Source organism: Pithys albifrons, chromosome 24, assembly GCF_047495875.1.
Source record: "Pithys albifrons albifrons isolate INPA30051 chromosome 24, PitAlb_v1, whole genome shotgun sequence".
Classification (NCBI taxonomy): Eukaryota; Metazoa; Chordata; class Aves; order Passeriformes; family Thamnophilidae; genus Pithys; species Pithys albifrons.
This window is the reverse complement of record NC_092481.1, coordinates 1809200-1829927: the sequence shown is the minus strand read 5'-3', so window position 1 is coordinate 1829927 and position 20728 is coordinate 1809200. Positions and strand designations below refer to the sequence as shown.

The following is a 20728-nucleotide window of genomic DNA, read 5'->3' as shown; positions in this document are numbered from 1 at the left end:
GCATCAGTGAAACAGAAACTCAAGGAGGTGCAGCTCTCTGCTTCCACTTGAGCAGGTTTGGTAGAGAGTTTGGAAGGAAAAGAGGCAAAAGCCGTGGTGTTCCACATGCCCCCCTGTCACTGTTCACAGGAGAATGCCCATTAGGAGTCAGAATTGCCATGTAAGGAGCTCAGCCTGGTCCTGCTGGGCACTGTGCTGGGCAGAGATCACAGAATCACATGGGTTGGAAGAGACCTCTGAGATCATCAAGGCCAACCCTTGATCCAACCCCACTGTGATCACCAGATCATGACACTCAGTGCCACATCCAGCCTCATCTTAAACACCCCCAGGAATGGGGAATCCACCCCCTCTCTGGGCAGCCCATTCCAATCCCTGAGCACTCTCTCTGTAAGGAATTTCTTCCTGATATCCAACCTAAACCTCCCCTGGCAGAGCTTAAGCTGTTCCCTCTTGTCCTGCTGTTGGTTGCCTGGGAGAAGAGACCAACCCCCACCTGGCCACAACTTCCCTTCAGGCAGTTCCAGACAGTGCTGAGGTCACCTCTGAGCCTCCTCTTCTCCAGGCTGAACACCCCCAGCTCCCTCAGCCTCTCCCCACAGCACTTGTGCTCCAGTCCCTTCTCCAGCCTCGTTGCTCTTCTCTTCTCACTTGGGTTGGAAGAGACCTCTGAGACCATCAACCCTTGATCCAACCCCACTGGGATCACCAGCCCAGGGCACAGAGTGGGGCACAGAGTGCCCTGGGCTGGTGATCCCAGTGGGGTTGGATCAAGACATGGTGGATTCTCTGTCCCTGGAGGTGTTTCAGAGGACACTCAGTGCCACATCCAGTCCCTTCTCCAGCCTCGTTGCTCTTCTCTGGCCCCACAGGGATGGTGGGCAGAGATCCCACAGGGATGGTGGGCAGAGCTCACACAGGGATGGTGGGCAGAGATCCCACAGGGATGGTGGGCAGAGCTCACACAGGGATGGTGGGCAGAGATTCCACAGGGATGGTGGGCAGAGCTCACACAGGGATGGTGGGCAGAGCTCACACAGGGATGGTGGGCAGAGATCCCACAGGGATGGTGGGCAGAGATCCCACAGGGATGCTGAGCAGAGGGGCAGCCTTTGGAAAGCATTCCCAGAGACCTGGACAAGCTCTGAGCTGGTCCCTGCTCCTCTGTCCTGCCCCCAGGTTGGTGCTGTCAAGGGAAAAGTACCCACAAGTGTCAAACACTTTCCAAGCAAGTTTGAAATTCTGTCAATCCTCTATGTGATTCTTTCCACGAGAGAAAAAGAAGGAGGAATAATCTGCAGAGTGAATGTCTTTGACCTCTAAAACACAGCTGGGTGTGCAAGCAGCACATCCTGCCTTAAAAAAGCTGGAAAACAAACGGCTTTGCCTTTCCCCTCTGGCCCATCCCACTCCCACTGTCCCCTCCTCTCACCGCTCACAGCCAGCTCTTCCCAGCCAGCCCAGCTCCAGCACGGAGCCCAACTAACAACCCCCCTGAAGTAATTAGCTCAGGTTTTGGGCAGTGTGTGGCCTCTAATGAGGGTGTTCTTCACTGCGGGGGCAGCGCTGAACTGAGGGAACCCCTCGGGGTGGGCTCTCCCAGCTCTCAGACCCCGCTCAGCGTGGGTGGATGGGGCTGATTTGGAATGCAGGGCTTTGAGCTGCTCTTCAGGGAGTTCTCCCTGCTGTTAAGGTTGATTTATAACAATTTTTTTGAACTGCTGGGAAAGTTTCAGGATAGTGGAGGAAAAGTTGGATTTGCATCACTGTTAAAAAAAAAAAACAAAAAAACAAAAGAAGTGAAGGGAGTGTAAATTGGTGCAAAACTGTTGGATGGTACTTTCTGTGGGAAGGGCTGATCCAACCTCCACATGGCACATGTGAAAGGAATTAAAACCTTGTTTCAGGAGGAGTTTATTGGTTTCCTGTTTTAGGGGTGAATCAGGTGTTGTGGTTTCGAACAGCTTTTGTGTCACTTTTGCAGTATGTGCTTGTTTTTAGGAAGGAACTCCTAAAAATGGTTTGGGGATCAGAGGGATGTGCTGGAATGACCCTGAGTGAAGGAGATGCCTCAAAGCAGAACTGTCCAACACCTCTTATGTAGGTAAGGACAACCCAGTGATCATCCAAGAGAGAAGAATGGAGAACTAACCAGGCACCAGCTCATCTCTTTGAACTTCTGCTCGTTTGGGGCCTTCTAAGTGAATTTCTACAGAGAATAAAGGCAAGATTCTGGTAGTGGAGCTCAGCTGGGAGTGCCCAAGTCCCCAGAGCAGGACCCTGGGGTGCCTCATGGCTGGTGATGGGGCTCTCACTGAGCAGTGAAGGTGCAGGATCACCACAGGGGATTTTCAAGCTGCTTGTCCATTTTCCCAAAGGAATTCTGCTGTTCCAACAGGATTTTTTCTGGGCAGTGTGATATTTCCCTCGGGAGGTTGGACCATGTGCTGCTGCTTGCACAGGCCTGCCAAGCCCATTGTCAGGTGATGGTCCCTCTGGTTTCCTCCCATCAGTTGGGAGTTTAGATGCCAGCTTGGCAGACCTGCACAAACCCTGCCACGCTTTCTTGGCACGGCTCTTGTGGTGTGGAAAAATATTCACTCCTCAAGGTCTGTGTGGCAGAGCGTGGTGGCACGTGGAGCTCAGGGCTCACAAGAGGGTGCTGATGTTGGCAGGAACACGATGCCAACGTGGCGACACTTCTACAGCTCCATTAATTCACCCAGGTGCTCATGGCATGGAGCTGCCTGTCACCTTGCAGAGACTGGAATCATCCATCATGCGAAGATGATGAAACCTCAGGTTTTGTGGAGTCCTCTCGAAATTGGGAAGAGGAAGAACAGTGTGAAGAACTGTGTTCTACTACTCTGGCCCAAGACAGTGGTTTTGAAGCTTCATAGCCTGATTATCTCACTTTCTCCTCTCTCATGCACTTGTTTCAATGCCTACAGTGACACACAGTGGTGATGGGTTTCTGCTGTGCCAAAGCACTTGCCTTGACATGGGAGGTTGAGTAGAGGACACTGGAGAGGTGGAAATGGTGACTGCCAAGCTCCCCTTGCAGGACCACAGTGCCCTGGGCTGGCTCCACCTGCTGATGTGGCTTGGGCTCCAAACTGCTCCTCAGATGGTCAGATAAGGAAGCCTGGGAGCTTTTTACTCTTCCATCCAAGATATTGCCCATTCACTGCTGGGTTTCTCCACAGTCAGTAGAGAAGTGCAGGTTTCATAAGCTGATTTGTACCATAAATGCCACACTCAAATCCTCTTTATTTTCTGTGACAATGCAAGTTCTTTTTATCCCTGTGTGAGCAGCCACGAAACAAAAGATTTTGGCTCTCATATTTCTCCTTTCCCTCATGCTCCTGTTGAGCCAGAGAGCCCAGCAGGCAAGTGTGGCTCTCTTGTTCCTTGGGAGAACATCCCTCATTGTCACTGGGTGTGTTTGCCTTCCCTCTCCAGGTGGTGTGTTGGCAGGGGAGGCAGTTTGATGGCAGCTTCCATGGGGATTATTCCATTGCTCCATTTCTGAAGAGTTTTGGATTTCTTTTTTTCACTTGCTTTGAGAAGGAAAAGGAAGAGATGAGGAGAAGCCTTAGGGTGTCTTCCTACTTCAGCAGTTGGTCCACTTGGTAGTCTGTAGACTGGCTGTGTAGAATCCCAGGCTGGTTTGGGTTGGAAGGACCTTAAAACTCAACTCATTCCACCCCTTGCCATGGACAGGAACACCTCCCACCAGCCCAGGTTGTCCCTCACCCTTGGACACCTCCAGGACAGCTCCAGGCAAGCCCTTATTTCCAAATCCCAGCTTTCCCAGCTATGAAGAAGATAAAAACCAGTGCTGAGATATCTTGTTAGAAAGGTCTGGAAGTTGAGGACAAGCTGTAAACAAAGGCACAGAAAATGGGTGGAAAATACGGAATCATCTGTTTGTGAGGCATCATCCCTTGGAGCAGCAGTACCTGGAAACAACAGAGCTGCCCCCCTGGAGCTGTGGGGTGGGGTGGGAGCAGCCCCTCGGCGTTCCATGGAGCAGGGCAGCAGTTCCATGGAGCAGAGCAGCAGTTCCATGGAGCAGGGCAGCAGTTCCATGGAGCAGGGCAGCAGTTCTGGAGCTCCAGCATCCCCAAATCGCTCCTGGCCGGCAGCGCGCGGGTCAAGGTCAAGCTGTTGGCAGGCTGCATCCCTCCGGAGCTGAGCCAGAGGGGCATAAACACCCCCTAAACATCCAGCCCGCTGTCTCTGCCGCGCTGATGGGCAGTCCCGTGCCCGGGCTGTGCCCGCAGCCCGCGGGGTCCCCGCGGGGAAGGGGCGGCCGCGGGCGGGCACCGCTGCTGCGCTGCTCTGACATTTCCGCCCGCTGGTGCCCAACCAATTGGCGGGGCTGGAGCAGCGACACATGAAATATGATGATTTTCTGCCCAAGAGGAGGAGGAGGAGGAGGAGGAGGAGGGAGCAGGGAGGAGGGAGGAGAGGGCGGGAGAGCCGCTCGCTCCCGATGGTCTCATGCCGGGGGCTGCCGAGAGGAGCGGCCCGAGCGCAGCCGCAGCGCCCCGGGGATGCCCCCCGCGCCCCGACCGCCAGGATGCCGCTGCCACCCAGGTGGGCCGGGCGCCGGTGGCACCAGGAGAGGCCGGGGGACACTGCCAGGGGGTGCCAGGCCTGGGAACCCCCGCCTTTGGGGACCCGGCTCGGAGCTGTGCCACTCCCGGGGCCACCGGCGCTTTGCAGTGCTGCTTAGCTGGGGGCTGAGCGATTTGTTTTGGGGGGGTGGTTTCGGTTGGGTTTGCCTAAAACCCGAGATGCCACTCCTGGAGGAACGTTTTCATGCTGTGCCAGGGCTGCTCGGTTCAAACTTCGCAGCCTGAGCCTTAGTTTGATGGGAAGCACTTGACAGAGCTGCTCTGGGCATGTCATTAACCCTCTCCCGGCCCCGCCTGGCACGGAAACTGTTAATCCCCAAAATTCACTTGCAACAAATTTAACCCTGAGGAGGAGCGAGCGTAGAACTCCCGGAATGGCATCGAGCAGCTGTTCATCTTTATAATGACTTTGCATTTATCCCAGAGCCGGGTGGCAAGTTTTCAGATGGATATTATTTTCCCAAAGGCGAGGAGGGACCTATTAAAAAAAAAAAATCATACAATAATCTTCCCGAAGCAAAGGTGGGAGTGCAAACCACCCTCCCCCTGCTCCGGCTGTGCCGCCGCTGCCGCTTTATTAATTTCCCTGCGCCCTGAATGACAGTCCTCCAGAAGTGATAATTGGTGCACTGTGTCTTTAAAAGGTTAAAACCCTTTTCAAAAAGGCCTAGACTCATAGTGGGAAAAGACAAGAGAGGCTTTGGCTGGCTTTGGATCCAGAAAACAGCTGCTGATTAGAGTCTGCGTCTTCGGGCTGAATTTATTACATATTTTTCAGCAGCAGGGATTCTAGGAGGAAGCTTCCGTTTGGGTTTCTTGCTCGTGGTTTATTTTTATTCAGAGGAATAACAGAGGAAGGATTTGTTCCGGCTGGAGCATGCTCACAACCTGCAAGACCTCCCATTATTAAACTGCCTACTTTGGGCTTTAATATACATGTGGTATTTTTTTTTTTTTAATTTTTATTAGCGTTATTATTATTTGGCAGCGTGCATCTCTATTTTTTGTTTCAATAATTTATTTTGAAAGGAAGCTGATCTCGTAATGAGCCTTCTCCTTCCTTACTTGAAACAGGTGCTAATGAAAGAATGCAAATAGCACCGGCAGAGCCGAACATTTCATAAAGAAGGGAACAGTCCCCGACCCCCGAGGCTCCGGGCTGTGCCCACCGGCCCCAGCAAAGGTAGGCACGGGCGCTTTTGTTGCTATTTTCGCTGTTGTTCTCTGCGTGGATGTTCGCCCGGGTTGGCTCCCCCCTCCCCTGACTGCGGCCGGCGAGATTCCATTTTGCCTCCCGAAAGGTGTCAGGTTGCCACGGGGCGAGCTCAGACATTCCCAGCCCGATGGATCCCGCGCCCGGATCGCTGGGTGGCCGCGCCGGGAGCGGTGGCACAGCCCGGCCGTGGCACAGCACGGTGGCAGTGGCACAGCCCGGCGGTGGCACAGCCCGGTGCTGGTGGCACAGCTCGGCGGTGGCAGACCACGGTGGCAGTGGCACAGCCCGGCGGTTTCACAGCCCGGGGATGGCACAACTCGGCGGTGGCAGAGCCCGGTGCTGGTGGCACAGCCCGGTGCTGGTGGCAGAGCCCGGTGGTGGCACAGCTCGGCGGTGGCACAGCACGGTGGCAGTGGCACAGCCCGGCGGTGTCACAGCCCGGTGCTGGTGTCACAGCCCGGCGGTGGCACAGCCCGGGGATGGCACAACTCGGCGGTGGCACAGCCCGGTGCTGGTGGCACAGCCCGGTGCTGGTGGCAGAGCTCGGCGGTGGCAGAGCTCGGCGGTGGCGGAGCTCGGCGGTGGCAGAGCCCGGCGGTGGCACAGCCCGGCGGTGGCACAGCTCGGCGGTGGCAGAGCCCGGTGCTGGCACAGCCCGCCGGTGGCACAGCCCGCCGGTGGCACAGCTCGGCGGTGGCACAGCCCGGTAGTGGCACAGCCCGGCGCGGAGCTGCGTCCCCTCCACGCTCGCAGCTACTTTGCCGCTTAATTAGCCCTGGCTGTCGCATGAATTTATCGTCGCTTGACAGCAACTTCATTTTCTCCCAACGTGCGGGGAGAGAGGGGCTGGTTGTTTCGGCGCTGCTGGTGGGAGGCAGCGCTGGGGGCGGTGGGAGTGAGTGCCGAGAGGTGCCAGCGCCGTGCCAGCGCCGTGCCAGCGCCGTGCCAGCCGGAGCGCGGCGTGCGCAGGGACACGCGCTCCGGGGCATCCCGGCCACTGCGTCGCTGGCAAGATGGGCACGTTGCTCCGTGGGGAGCCTCGTCCTCCCCGGCATCCCGTGCCCAGGCCCTGCGCAGCTTCCCGTCCTGCGGCCCCGCTCCCTGCGCAGGGAGGCGGCTCTTTGGGACCTGGGGGAAATGTTAAAAATACAATATTCCAGCCCTCGCTGGAACAGCCCGTGGTTGAATCCCTGCACAAAGCACTGGGGTTTATTTCCCCCGCCGCTGCCCGGTTTTCTGTGCCTGCGCGGGGTCTGGCATTGAGGCATCACCCTCTGGGCTCTGCTTGGCGAGTTTGGCGGTGCCGGAGCAGCCGCAGCTCCTGCGGTACCCGCGGGGCTCCGGCTCAGCCTCCCTGTTCCCACTGCAGTGGCCTCTCCGAGGGCCAAATCCAGCCCTGCTGGGGCTCAGCCACCTCCGAGGGCAGGAATTAGCCCTTTGTCTGGGAGTTTATATTTACATTTCGGGGTGTTTAAGTCTGTCCGTGCCGTGTGTTGTTGCTGCTCTCCGTGTTACTTGTACGGGTTTCTCCCGACTGTTTAGGGGAGGATTTGCAAAAAAAGTTTACCCCAATTAATTGTGCAGGCTGAGGGTGGGCAGCACATGAAATAAAATGCTTATTTTATATAAACAACCCCTTGAGGCTTTCTGGAAGGAGAACTTGCCAGTGTCTAACCTGACAGAGGAAAAGTAACTCAAACTCAACCTGCAGTCTGGTCTGTGCCCCCCCTTTCCAAAAGCAGAAAATTTTTAATTAAGAGCATGATGTGGAGTGTGTGCAGGAGAACAGGATTAAAACTTGGAGCCAGTGGGAAGGGAATGTTCCCCTGCACCTGGTTTTGGTGGGGCTGGAAGCACCTCGTGTCCCCTGCCCTCCTGCTCTGCCAGAAAAGAACATGAGTCTTTCCCAGACCTTCCTCTCGCTGCTGGTCCTGCAGGATGGCACTTTCTCCCTGGTTTCCATGCCATGCCAGGGAAGGAGTCTGTCCAATGCTACTTGGTTTTATTTTTCTGTTGGAGATACAAATTCTTCCACAGCTGCAACCAAATGTGGGGGGTTGGCCTTTCCTCCTGCCTGCTTTGGCTGAGCTCAGGTCTCTGCACAGCCCTGGGCTGCTCCTCTCCTGTCCCGAGCTCTGCAGGGAATGGGAAACATCTTGGATGAGAAACCTCGAGGGAAAGCCCAGACGGGTGGGAACTAAAGGAGGGAGAGGATGGAAAGTTGATGTTTTTCCTCTCAAAGTGCCTCTTGCACAGGGCATGGGCCTCTGGGGCCACAGTGCCCTTTGAGCAGAGAATCACAGAATGGATTGGGTTGGAAAAGACCTCCAAGATCAGCAAGTCCAACCCTTGGGCCAACCCCACTGTGATCACCAGCCCAGGGCACAGAGTGGTTGGATCAAGACATGGTGGATTCTCACTCAGTGCCACATCCACAGAATCACAGAATGGATTGGGTTGGAAAAGACCTCCAAGATCAGCAAGTCCAACCCTTGGGCCAACTCCAGTCCCTTTACCAGATCATGGCACTCAGTGCCACGGCCAAGCTCAGCTGAAAAACCTCCAGGGATGGGGAATCCACCAACACAGAATTCACAGAATGGGTTGGGTTGGAAGAGACCTCTGAGATCATCAAGTCCAACCCTTGATCCAACCCTACTGTGATCACCAGCCCAGGGCACTTTGTGCCCTGGGCTGGTGATCACAGTGGGGTTGGATCAAGACGTGGATTCTCACTCAGTGCCACATCCAGTCTCATCCTAAAAACCTCCAGGAATGGAGAATCCACCCCCTCTCTGGGCAGCCCATTCCAATCCCTGAGCACTCTCTCTGCAAAGAAGTTTTTTCTGCTCTCCAACTTCAATTTCCCCTGGCAGAGCTTGAGCCCATCGTGCCCCCCTGTCCTATTGCCCAACCCAAACCCTCACCCAGCAGCAGTCTGGGCAGGACAGAGAGGATTTTGGCTGAGGATGTCCCACAGCCCAGGGTGCTTCTGTGCAGAGGTGGTGGCATCTGAGTCCTGCTGGGAATTCTCTGCTAGGAGGTCTCCCACCTTGGGACCAGTGGGGGTTGGTGGCCCTGCTTCCCAGGCTGTTATCCCTCCATCACCTCATGAGAAAGGGAAATGAAATGTTTTCCCAGGCACCAGAGTTTGGGTCATCCATCCAGATCATGCTTGTGAAAGATGCTGTTCATTATATTGCTTGAAACAGTTGTGAACTCCTATAACCACACACAACATGCAAGGTCAGGGCTTCCAAATGGCTCTGCAGCACCTTGGCTCCTTCCTGGTGATGATTGAGGTCTGTTGATGGAGTCCTGGAAATGGGATATTTGTTGGGAATTGAGATAGCTGTTGATGGGCCAAGATGTTTTATAGCCCCCTGGAGGTGTCTGGGTCAGTCTGTTTAAAGGCCTTCTCCTCAGGTGCACTTTAATTCTGCATTTCCACCTGGTCTAGCCATTCCCAGAAATGTGTCTCTGGTCAGGGAGTGGAGCTGGTGAGGAAGGGACTGGTGCCAGGAGAGCAGGAACACACTACTGACCTAACCCCAGAATTTTTAATTGCACCAGCTGTGAGTGAGTCTTTCTGCCTCGTGCTTGTAGGAGCACAAACAACTCTAAAATTGGTTTGGGGCTAAAAAATATCTCTTTCTCCATGTGAAGTTAAATCTCTGCAGCTGGCTCAGTGACTGCAGGTGTGTGATGTGGGATATGTGGATCCCAAGGACCTGCAGAGCCCAGCTCAGGTTTGTTTGCCTCTTTCAAGGTGTGTGTTGTCTCTGAAGAGGATCTTCAGAACTGTCTCAGAGGGCTGGGCTGGTGGTTGCTTGCCCATATTTAACCATATTATTGCCCTTGCTGCAAAGGGGATTTTGGGATTCATGGGCCACATCTCTTCATTTGGGTCTTTAAAAAGCTCAGGAACTTTTGTGCCAAGAATGGAAATGTCACAGCTTTGGAAGTTGTGGATTTGCTCCACTCTGATCTCGGTGCTGTGCTGAGGTGGGGAAGGAGGGGGGGACCAGCATGGCCTTTTTTGTTCCTATTTAACCTTTCTGTGTCTTACTTTTTCTTCTGTGTGGGAAACGGGGAGGAGGGAGGGGGAGCTGCTTGGCCAAGATCTCAGTGTGAGTCCCTGGCAGATTGAAAACACAAGTAATAAGTTTTGACTCTAAGCTCCAACTGCAGACAGCAGCACTGGCTGGGGCTTTCCTTTGGTAGGTCATTATTTGCTGGGTGGACTCTGGGGCTGAGGGGAAGTGTGGGAGGAAACCTGTTTTCCTGGGGAAGCAATTCCTGGAGCCTGGTGGGGTTTGTTGCACTGATGTTGAGTCTTGAGGAGAAGCTCCAGAGGAGCTCTGGGGGCAGTGGGTGCTCTGGTGGGATTGGACCTGCCTGGAGGGGAATGTCCCACCTGGTTCTGAGGAATTGGAGGGATTGGAGGTTTTGTTGCACTGATGTTGAGTCTTGAGGAGAAGCCCCAGAGGAGCTCTGGGGTCAGTGGGTGCTCTGGTGGGATTGGACCTGCTTGGAGAGGAGTATCCCACCTGGTTCTGGGGACTGGAGGGATTGAAGGTTTTGTTGCACTGATGTTGAGCCTTCAGAAGGCCCAGAGGAGCTCTGGGGGCAGTGGGTGCTCTGGTGGGGTTGGACCTGCTTGGAGGGGAATGTCCCACCTGGTTCTGGGGACTGGAGGGATCAAAGGAACCCCATTGCCTGGGGGGTGGCCAGTTTGGGCTCTCAGGGGGCTGTGTGTCCAAGCCTGCTGTGCAGGGACTCAGGATGCTGCTGCATCCCCAGGGAGCCCCAGAAACAGCTGCTGGGATGGTCCCCAGGGGGAGCCCAGCTCTGGTCCCACCACAGGGCTGGGCTGATGTGACCCAGCATGCCCTGATGACCCTGTCCCTCATCCTGGCTCCTCTGCCTCTCCCTGCAGCTGGGAGAGGAGGATCCCTCAGCCCTGCTGCTCCAGGGCTACTTGCAGGCTCTCTGCAGGGGTATCCCATGGGGTTCAAGTCCTTCAGATGGGTTTTCCACCCTTTGAGCAGCCCAGATTTGCAGGCAGCAGAGACAGTGGCCCTCCCTTTCTTCCCCCTGAGCCATCTCATGACTCTGGCAGCTCCTGCTGTGGGACACCTGAGCACCTCTGAGAGGAGCTTAGTCAATAAATGCAGTGGAGGAGAAAACCACAGGTGTCTGGAGCATCTCCTGCCTCCCTGGAGGGAGCCCCAAGGGCTCTGCTGAGTCAGAGCCCTGGGCTGGGGGCTGCAGTGAGTAAACCCTGATGGAACAAGTGATGCACTGGAGACATCACCCCAGAATTGATGAGTCTGTTAAAGTCCCACTGAGAAAGGCAAGAGCTGCTCGTGGTGATGTCAGGGATGATCTCAGAGTCCTTGAAAATGCTCCTCAGATCCAACCAGAACTTCTTACCTGCTTTTTTTAGTTGTCATCAGAGTTTAAGCACGTTTGATGTACCTCAGTGGGTGTTGCTGCTTAAAGGGTGGGTTTGAAATCTAAAGGTCTGGGATGCTGGAAACAACTGAAGGAAAAAATGGATTTTACATGGAATTTTATAAATGCTCATGTGCAAAAAACCATGTTCCTGGGAGGGGTTCAGCTGCACAAGCACCATCCCATCCCACCCCAGCCCTGAACCCTCCAAGCCTCACCCAACCCACATCACCTCATTGTTTCAAAGGCTTTCCCAATCCCCATCAGCCCATTTCCCTTTATCTGTGTTTTAGCCCATGGAAATAATTTTATGATCTCTTACCTTGCTTGTTTTGGCCTTCACCTGGTTCTGTGTTGCTTTTCAGAGTCACCACAACCCTGAGCTTTGCCTGTTCATCTTCACCCCACTTTGGGTTCCTTGGACTCGTATTTTCAATGTTTTTCCCCCCCTTAGTTCTGGCATCAGAGTGAATTTCATGGGAGACTGAAAATCACTGAGACAAACAGATTGTTTTGCTCTTAATGGCTGTTCCCAAGCAGTTTGGGCATTCTGAGAACTCCCTTCTGCAGGGAATCTGTGGCAAGGAGGGAAATCTCCAGAAGGGATGTCCCCAGCAAGCACCACATCAGCCTTGATGATTGGGTTTGATTATAACTCTGATTAAAACTTTGATTAATTCATTGGACAGCGATTCTATGCAAGGAAAAGAAATCTCTGCACCTGCCAAGTGGAGGAGAAGTGTGTGCACCCCTGGCAGGGAGAGGGGAGATGTTGGGAGTGGCTTTGAGTCTCCAGACAGGATATGGTGCCCTACCAAGGGGCCATGGGGAGGGAGGGGGTCAGGCCCCCCACTGCAGGGGGCACATGGGCTGGGAGTTGGCACAGCACATTTAAATAAATAAATAAGAGAAGATATCACAGCCAAGTGGGGTTTTTTGAGCGCTGAGTATGTACCTGGCTTGGTTTGTGGTGAGGGCAAAAGTGTTTCTCAGCTGGGGCAGAAATGGTATCATTTTGCTCCTCAGTTGCACTGGATTAAGCATCAGTGGGATTTACTTTTCCCTCATGAAGCCACAGAGACCTGGAAGCCAAAGTCCAGTTGAAGGTTGTGCTCCTAAATTGCATGGAATGGGGAATTCTTTGTCCTCCTCCACCCAAAATGTGCTCAGGTGCCCAGAAATGAGGGCATGGATGGGACCTCCCAGTGCAGGGGGTGGCTCGTGGTTGGGTTGGTGCCACCCCAGGTCTCCTGTGTTAAGAGAAAAAAAAACCTTCTTGTGTCTGTTTTTACAGAAATGGATCATCCTGGAAAGCAGAAATGTTCCTTGGCTTTAGTTCCTCACTGGCACCTCAGCAAGTGCCAGTGCTGGGGGTGTTGGGTGGCACAAGCTCAGCTGTGCTGCTGGGGTGGGCTCCAGCTGCCAGACCCTGGACCTGGTGGAGGTTTCAGGGTTCCATAAAACATCATCATTTATGCAGGTGATAACACCAGAAAGGAGATGCCCTTCAGGCAATGGTGCCACCAGGCAGGAGGAGTCCTTTGGTGACAGTGACCCTGGGCAGGCCACAGTGGGCACTGTGCCAGGCTGAGGGTGGGCTCTGCTCATGGGGAGGAGCTCCAGGCTCCTTTCACCCCCTGTTGTAATTCCATGCTCCAATTCCAACCCCCCTTTGTCAGCTGGCAGGGATGGATAATGCAAATAACACAAAGAACAGCAGAGCTCAAAAATCCTCTGGAAAACTCGCATGGGGAATACCAGAAAGGAACTAAATTCCCAGAGTAGCTGATTGAGCTGGAATTTGCCTTCCCAGTGGACTCAGGAATGCAGCAAGTTGAGGGAATGCTGCACAAAAGCTCCCTGCAGGATCCAGAGTCCTCCTGCCAGTGAAGTTTGGGGTGAAACAGGGACCTGTTCCCTCCTGGGTGAATCCCAGCTCTGGCACTGCCTTGCACCTCCCACAGCTCTCCTGGAGTGATGTCACCACTCCTGGAGGTTCTGCAGATCATGTGCTGATCCTCAGACCAGGAGGACTCCAAGGAAGCTGCAGTTAGGCTGTTGTGTCCATGGCTGTCCCATGCCTTGTTTTGGGATGCTCTGCACCCTTGGAAGGCTGTTGTTCCTCACACAGGTTGGGTGAAGTGAAGATCAGGAGGGTGTTTTTCCCAGCTGACCACACAGAGCAGGTTTCTGTTGCTATTTCTGTCGGTGGTTGTGCAGTTTTTTCCTCAGCCATTTGGATTTTGCCCAGTGTTTGCCATTGCCAAAACTGCTCAGGGACTCGTGGGGTCCCTACAAGCAGGTCCAAAAAATGCATCTTAGGATAAAAAGCTCAGTGGTGACCAAATTTCTTTGGTTCTCCCTGACTGAGTAACCACCCAATGCAAAAATCCTGGTCATGAACAAACTTCTCTGGCTCTCCCTGACTGAATAACCACCCAATGCAAAGATCTTGGTGATCACCAAACTTCTCTTGTTCTCCCTGACTGAATAACCACCCAATGGAAAGATCTTGATTATGACCAAACTTCTCTTGTTCTCCCTGACTGAATAACCACCCAATGCAAAGATCTTGGTGGTGACCAAACTTCTCTGGCTCTCCCTGACTGAATAACCAACCTCCCAATGCAAACATCTTGGTGATCACCAAACTTCTCTGGCTCTCCCTGACTGAATAACCACCCAATGCAAACATCTTGGTGGTGACCAAAGTTCTTTGGTTCTCCCTGACTGAGTAACCACCCAATGGAAAGATCTTGATTATGACCAAACTTCTCTGCTTCTCCCTGACTAAATAACCACCCAATGCAAAAATCTTGGTCATGAACAAACTTCTCTGCTTCTCCCTGACTGAGTAACCACCCAATGCAAAAATCTTGGTGGTGACCAAACTTCTCTTGTTCTCCCTGATTGAATTACCACCCAATGCAAAGATCTTGATTATGACCAAACTTCTCTGCTTCTCCCTGATTGAATAACCACCCAATGCAAAGATCTTGATTATGACCAAACTTCTCTGCTTCTCCCTGACTGAATAACCACCCAGTGCAAACATCTTGGTGATCACCAAACTTCTCTTGTTCTTCCTGACTGAGTAACCTCCAAATGCAAAAATCATGGTCATGACCAAACTTCTCTTGTTCTCCCTGATTGAATAACCACCCAATGCAAACGTTTTGGTGGTGACCAAAGTTCTTTGGTTCTCCCTAACTAAATAACCTCCCAATGCAAAGATCATGGTCATGACCAAACTTCTCTGCTTCTCCCTGACTGAGTAACCACCCAATGCAAAAATCTTGGTGATGACCAAACTTCTCTTGTTCTTCCTGACTGAATAACCACCCAATGCCAACATCTTGGTGGTGACCAAACTTCTCTTGTTCTCCCTGACTGAATAACCACCCAATGCAAAGATCTTGGTGGTGACCAAACTTCTCTTGTTCTTCCTGACTGAGTAACCACCCAGTACAAAAATCATGGTCATGAACAAACTTCTCTTGTTCTCCCTGACTGAATAACCAACCACCCAGTGCAAAAATCTTGGTGGTGACCAAACTTCTCTGCTTCTCCCTGACTGAGTAACCACCCAATACAAAAATCATGGTCATGAACAAACTTCTCTTGTTCTCCCTGACTGAATAACCACCCAATGCAAAGATCTTGATTATGACCAAACTTCTCTGCTTCTCCCTGACTGAATAACCACCTAGTGCAAAATCTTGGTGATCACCAAACTTCTCTTGTTCTCCCTGATTGAATAACCACCCAATGCAAACGTTTTGGTGGTGACCAAAGTTCTTTGGTTCTCCTTAACTAAATAACCTCCCAATGCAAAGATCATGGTCATGACCAAACTTCTCTGCTTCTCCCTGACTGAGTAACCACCCAATGCAAAAATCTTGGTGGTGACCAAACTTCTCTTGTTCTTCCTGACTGAATAACCACCCAATGCAAAGATCTTGATTATGACCAAACTTCTCTGCTTCTCCCTGACCGAATAACCACCCAATGCAAACATCTTGGTGGTGACCAAACTTCTCTTGTTCTCCCTGACTGAATAACCACCCAATGCACTCGGTGCTGACGAGCCAACTGCCAGGGGGGAGGGGAGGGTGAATTCATAGCCCATCAAGTTGCAAAGTGAAGCAATCCGAAGCTGGAAGGAGGAAGGAGAGGGTGAATGTGTAATCACAACTCGCCTTTGTCTCAGCCCGTTTAGCACAGAAACTGCAATCTTGTGTCATTTACCACTCGCAATAAATAGATATTTAAGAGAAGCTCATCCTGTAATTAAAGACTTTTAACACATGGCCAGATGCTGGGCCTTTATGTTTGTGTAAATGAGAGCAGAGGGTGGGTCTGCACCACCCAGCCCGTGCCCAAGTGCCCAAAAAGCAGCTCTTTGTCCCGTTTGCTGCCTCCCCACGGGAGGGATGGGAGGGATGGGAGGGATGGGACTGTCCCCTCGCTGGGGAAACTGGGGATGGGAGAGCTGGAATGGGTTGAAGGGAACTACAGGAGTTGTTTGTAAAAGGTGTGCCCTCGAGCAGGAGCATTGCCTGGATTTTTTTGGGAAGGAAATTAGTCCTGCCCAAGGTGGTGGTTCCATCCCTGCAGGTGAAGGCCAAGCTTTGCTCTGGGCTCCTCATCTCACAGGCTGGGTGGGACCAAACTTTGGGGGTTGGGACCAAACTTTGGGTGCTGGAACCAAATTTTGGCCACTGGGACCAGACCTTGGGGGCTGGGACCAAACTCTGAGGACTGGAACCAAATTTTGATGGCTGGGACCAAACTCTGGGGGCTGGGACCAAACTTTGGGCAGTGGGACCAAACCTTGGGGGTTGGGACAAAACTTTGGAGGCTGGGACCAAACTTTGGGCACTGGGACCAAACTTTGGGGGCTGGGATGAAGATCTGGAGCAGGCGAGGGGCTCACAGAATCACCGAGGCTGGCAAAGCCCTCCCAGCTCATGGAGCCCACCCTGTGCCCGATGCCCACCTTGGCAAAGCCCTCCCAGCCCATGGAGCCCACCCTGTGCCCAATGCCCACCTTGGCAAAGCCCTCCCAGCTCATGGAGCCCACCCTGTGCCCGATGCCCACCTTGGCAAAGCCCTCCCAGCCCATGGAGCCCACCCTGTGCCCGATGCCCACCTTGGCAAAGCCCTCCCAGCCCATGGAGCCCACCCTGTGCCCGATGCCCACCTTGGCAAAGCCCTCCCAGCCCATGGAGCCCACCCTGTGCCCGATGCCCACCTTGGCAAAGCCCTCCCAGCCCATGGAGCCCACCCTGTGCCCGATGCCCACCTTGGCAAAGCCCTCCCAGCCCCTGGAGCCCACCCTGTGCCTGATGCCCACGTTGTCCCCCAGCCCAGAGCACTGAGTGTCACAGCCAGTCCTGCCTTGGGCACCTCCAGGTCTGGGCACTCCAAACCTCCCTGGGCAGCCCCTTCCAATGTCCACCAACCCCTTCTGTGTCCCACCAGAGAAGCATTTGCAGGGCTGCAGCAGGGCCCAGAGCACACAGCCCATGGAGAAGGTGCTCTGGGGGTGTTTGGAGCTCAGCTGGACCTGCCAAGGAGGACGTAAGAGTCAGAAACGTTCCTTGCAGCTCCAAGCTCTGCAGCTCAGAGGGGTGGGAAGTTCACCTGAAGTATCACGAGGCTTGTTCATGGTCCTTGCAAAAAAACCAAATCTCCTGGGGTGGGGATAATTCTGTGTTGCAAAGATGGAGATGGGGATGGAACCCACCGTGGCCACCTGGAAAAGCCTTCCTGGGCCTGGAGTGTCCCAGGAGCCCCCAAACCCCAGAACTGCTGCTCAGGGCAGGGGCCTGGGTGGGTAATGGGGGGTCTTGTCTGGAGCTTTTCCAGCACCAAATGGATTTCAGATCCCCAGAGCCACCTTTGGGCTGGCAAGTGGGTGTGAGAGGAGATTTTGGTGATAGAGTGCTGGGAAGGAGGAGAGGAAAGCTGAATTTCTTGGCTGTATCCACTGGTACAAGGTCTACTTTTCTTTAATGAGGTGGAATTGTTACATTAAGTTTTTGTGTAATTTCCTATGGGACCTTTTTTTTTTCCTTTCCTTTCTATTTTTTTCTATTAAAGGAGGCAGAGAGAGAGTTCTTGCAGCTTTACCTTATGGCATTCCACTGCTCTCCAACTTGAGGCAACAGAAATCATCTGTAAACTTGGTATTTGTAGATTTGGGACTGACTGGCCTGGACTTTTAGAGCTGCAAACAAAATATTTGACTCTGTGCACATATTTGCACCATCCTAAAATCCATGAAATGGCACAACCAGCTCCCAACAAACAGCCCCTCTGGCTTTGGGGAAATGTTTTTTAGCAGCCTAAACCTTTTAAAACCTTAAAGCTGCATAAGCAGCTTAAACCAATCTAAAGCCTTAGATCATTTTAAACAGCTTGTGCCAATAGAAGGACTCAGATTACCTTAAATACCTTAAACAGATCTGGAGCTTTAGGGAAAGAATTTGGCCAGATTTGGTTGATTATTTGATTTGGTTAATTTTGATTTCCCAGGTAACTCTGGTCACCAGTGGGTGACTCTGCCCAGCCACTCCTGGCTTGGGGACACCCTGAGTTTCTGTCTTGTGCTTTGGCCACTTTGCAGATTTGACATGAATGTGGCAGTAAAACCTGACTCTGAGCCTGCCCTCATCCTTAGGTTGGGATCACCTGCAGCTCCTCTCCATGGCCTTGGGTTGTTTAGGCTGAATACACACCTAATTTGGAGCAGAAAATTAATTCCATTACACCAGTGGAGCATTTTCAAAGCCCCCTGAGCACCTGAGCTGCCCTTTGGAGTCTGGATTCCTGTAAATTGCTTATAGAGCTTTGAAAATCCCAGCCTAAGATGTGGTGGCTTAATTGAACCTCTTGAAAATGCCCATAAAGAGGGGAATGAGTCCAGACTCTGACTCAGGTGCATTTGGACCTTGTCTCCTTCCCACCTGCTCCTCCTTCCCAATCCTTGTGGTGTCAATGCAGGGTGTGAATTCTTCCTTCTTTTTGCGAGGGAAAATCATAAATAATTCAGGCTCAAAGATTTGGGAGGGTTTGTTTATTCCTAAAGTAAATTAGGGGGAGTGTCCCTTCCCCACCAGCCCTGCAGAGCTGAGTTATTTGTTTCCCATTAGCACAGAGAGGCTTTTCTGAGGCCCAGCAGCCCCAGGAATATTTGCTGCAGGAGATCCACTGATAATAACAACATCTCAGCTGTGAGAAAGCACCATCAGGGAAATTTTCTGCTTCAGCTCCTCAGCTGAGCAAAGGAGCTGATGCATTTCCCTCCTGCTGAACTCTCAGATGGGATTTGTACCCCTGGGAATTTCTGCTGCTCCTCACCTGAGCTGCAGTTCTGGGGCAGAAGAGCAGCCCTTGGGCAGGTTGGGCTGTGGTGCTGCTCCAGTGCCACTTGTGCCCTCACTGCTTCGGTCACACGGGGGGGAAATGAACTTTATTGTGAGTCCTGAGGCCAAGAGTTGGGATGAAAAGAGGTGTGGTGGTGCAGCAAAGCAAGTGTGAGCCTTCTGCCCACTGTGTTTGTAGGAACTGCTCTAGTTACTACTGAGTGTAATGCAGGGTTGGAACAGAGCAAAAGAAATTAGAGGTGAAAATCATGGAATGGTTTGGGTTGGAAGGGACTTTAAAACTCATCCAGTGCCACCCCCTGCCATGGGCAGGGACACCTCCCACCAGCCCACGGTGCTCCAAGCCCTGTCCAACCTGGCCTTGGACACTCCCAGGGATGGGGCAGCCACAGCTTCTCTGTCCAACCTGTGCCAGGGCCTGCCCACCCTCCCAGCAAGGAATTCCTTCCCACTATCCCATCTATCCCTGTCCTCTGGCAGTGGGAAGCCATTCCCTTGTCCTGTCCCTCCATCCCTTGTCCCCAGTCCCTCTCCAGCTCTCCTGGAGACCCTTTAGGCCCTGGAAGGGGCTCTCAGGTCTCTGGTTCTAAACCCAGCCTAGAACATCCTCCAACTCCATGGAATCACAGGATTCCAGAATGGTCTGAGATGGAAGGAAACTTAAGGATCTCACCCCCTGCCATGGGCAGGGACACCTCCCACCAGCCCAGGGTGCTCCAAGCCCTGTCCAACCTGGCCTTGGACACTCCCAGGGATGGGGCAGCCACAGCTTCTCTGCCCAACCTGTGCCAGAGCCTGCCCACCCTCCCAGCCAGGAATTCCTTCCCACTAACCCATCCGTCCCTGCCCTCTGGCAGTGGGAAGCCATTCCCTGTGTCCTGTCCCTCCATCCCTTGTCCCCAGTCCCTCTCCAGCTCTCCTGGAGCCCCTTTAGGCCCTGGAAGGGGCTCTCAGGTGTCCCTGGAGCCTTCTCTTCTCCAGGTGCCCCCCCAGCTCTCCCAGAGGGGCTCCAGCCCTGCAGCATCTCAGGGGCCTCCTCTGGACTCTCCAGCAGCTCCAGGTCCTTGTGCTGTTGTTCCCCAGGGCTGGGGCAGCTCTGCAGGTGGGGGCTCACCTGAGGGGGGCACAGGGGGACAGTGACCCCTGTCCTGCTGCCCACACTGTGGGATGAACTGGGCACTTTGCAGGCAGGACTCAGCTGGGGCAGTGCCAGGGTCTCCTCCATCCCTGCCCTCAGGAGCTCTGCCATGTGCAGGGTTTGCCTTCCAGCCTGTGCTGTGTGTCAGCAGAACTGATGGACACATCTCTGACATGACAAGGAAACAAGATTTTAGGACTTTCCCATATTAAAACGTCTGATCAGCAAGAAACTTTAGAAAACTGAGGGCAAGTCTCAGTTTCATTTTGAGCTCCCCAGGCTCTGGTGTTCCATCCCTCACTCAGGTTATCCTGCTCATGAGTTCTGGTCTCCTGCATTTTATTCACTTAATAAATTAATGTATTTATTATTCATAGGGAGAGTAGGTGAGTGTTCTCTTGGAGGTGAATTGCTTTCTTTCAGCCTGGCAGGCTCTGAATTCTCCCATAGTTTTTATCATTCATATCACAAGCCTGAATGGTACCTTGATATTTGTGAGACTGTTTAGTGGGAAAACCTGGGATTTTACAAATCCCCTATTTTTTTGGAAGTAAATGAATAAAACCAATATGAAATACACCCAGAAATACCTGGGGGTTACTCAGTGCTGGAGATCTCAGTGCTGGAGGTCTCATTGCTGGAGGTCTCAGTCCCAGCCTGGCTCCCTGAGCAGCTCACTGTGGGTGCAGCTCTCTAGTATGTAATTAATAAGGTTCCTTTCCTTTCTTAGAACATCCAGCCCAAGGAGTTCAGGATTAAGTTTGCTAGAAATGGAAACTTGTTGCAGCTGGGTAAAGCCCAGCTGAATGGGGGCAGAGAGCAGAGCAGCCTTTAAATCTGCTTTTCTTCCCTTTCTCAGTGACCCCAGGGCCAGGTTGGCTGT

General features: G+C 53.0%; 1 protein-coding gene across 3 annotated transcripts in view; it reads left to right on the top strand.

Moving 5' to 3' along the window:
- Positions 1–4494: 4494 nt before the first annotated feature.
- Positions 4495–20728, top strand: part of HIVEP3 (HIVEP zinc finger 3) — a 364404-nt gene continuing 348170 nt past the window's right edge. For 2 of the 3 annotated variants that reach the window (XM_071576497.1, XM_071576494.1), the window contains exon 1: positions 5364–5826. The gene's annotated coding sequence lies outside the window, so the exon portion shown is untranslated. Of the gene's footprint in view, positions 4603–5363; positions 5827–20728 lie in introns of those variants that run through there. The other variant, XM_071576495.1, reaches the window with a different exon arrangement.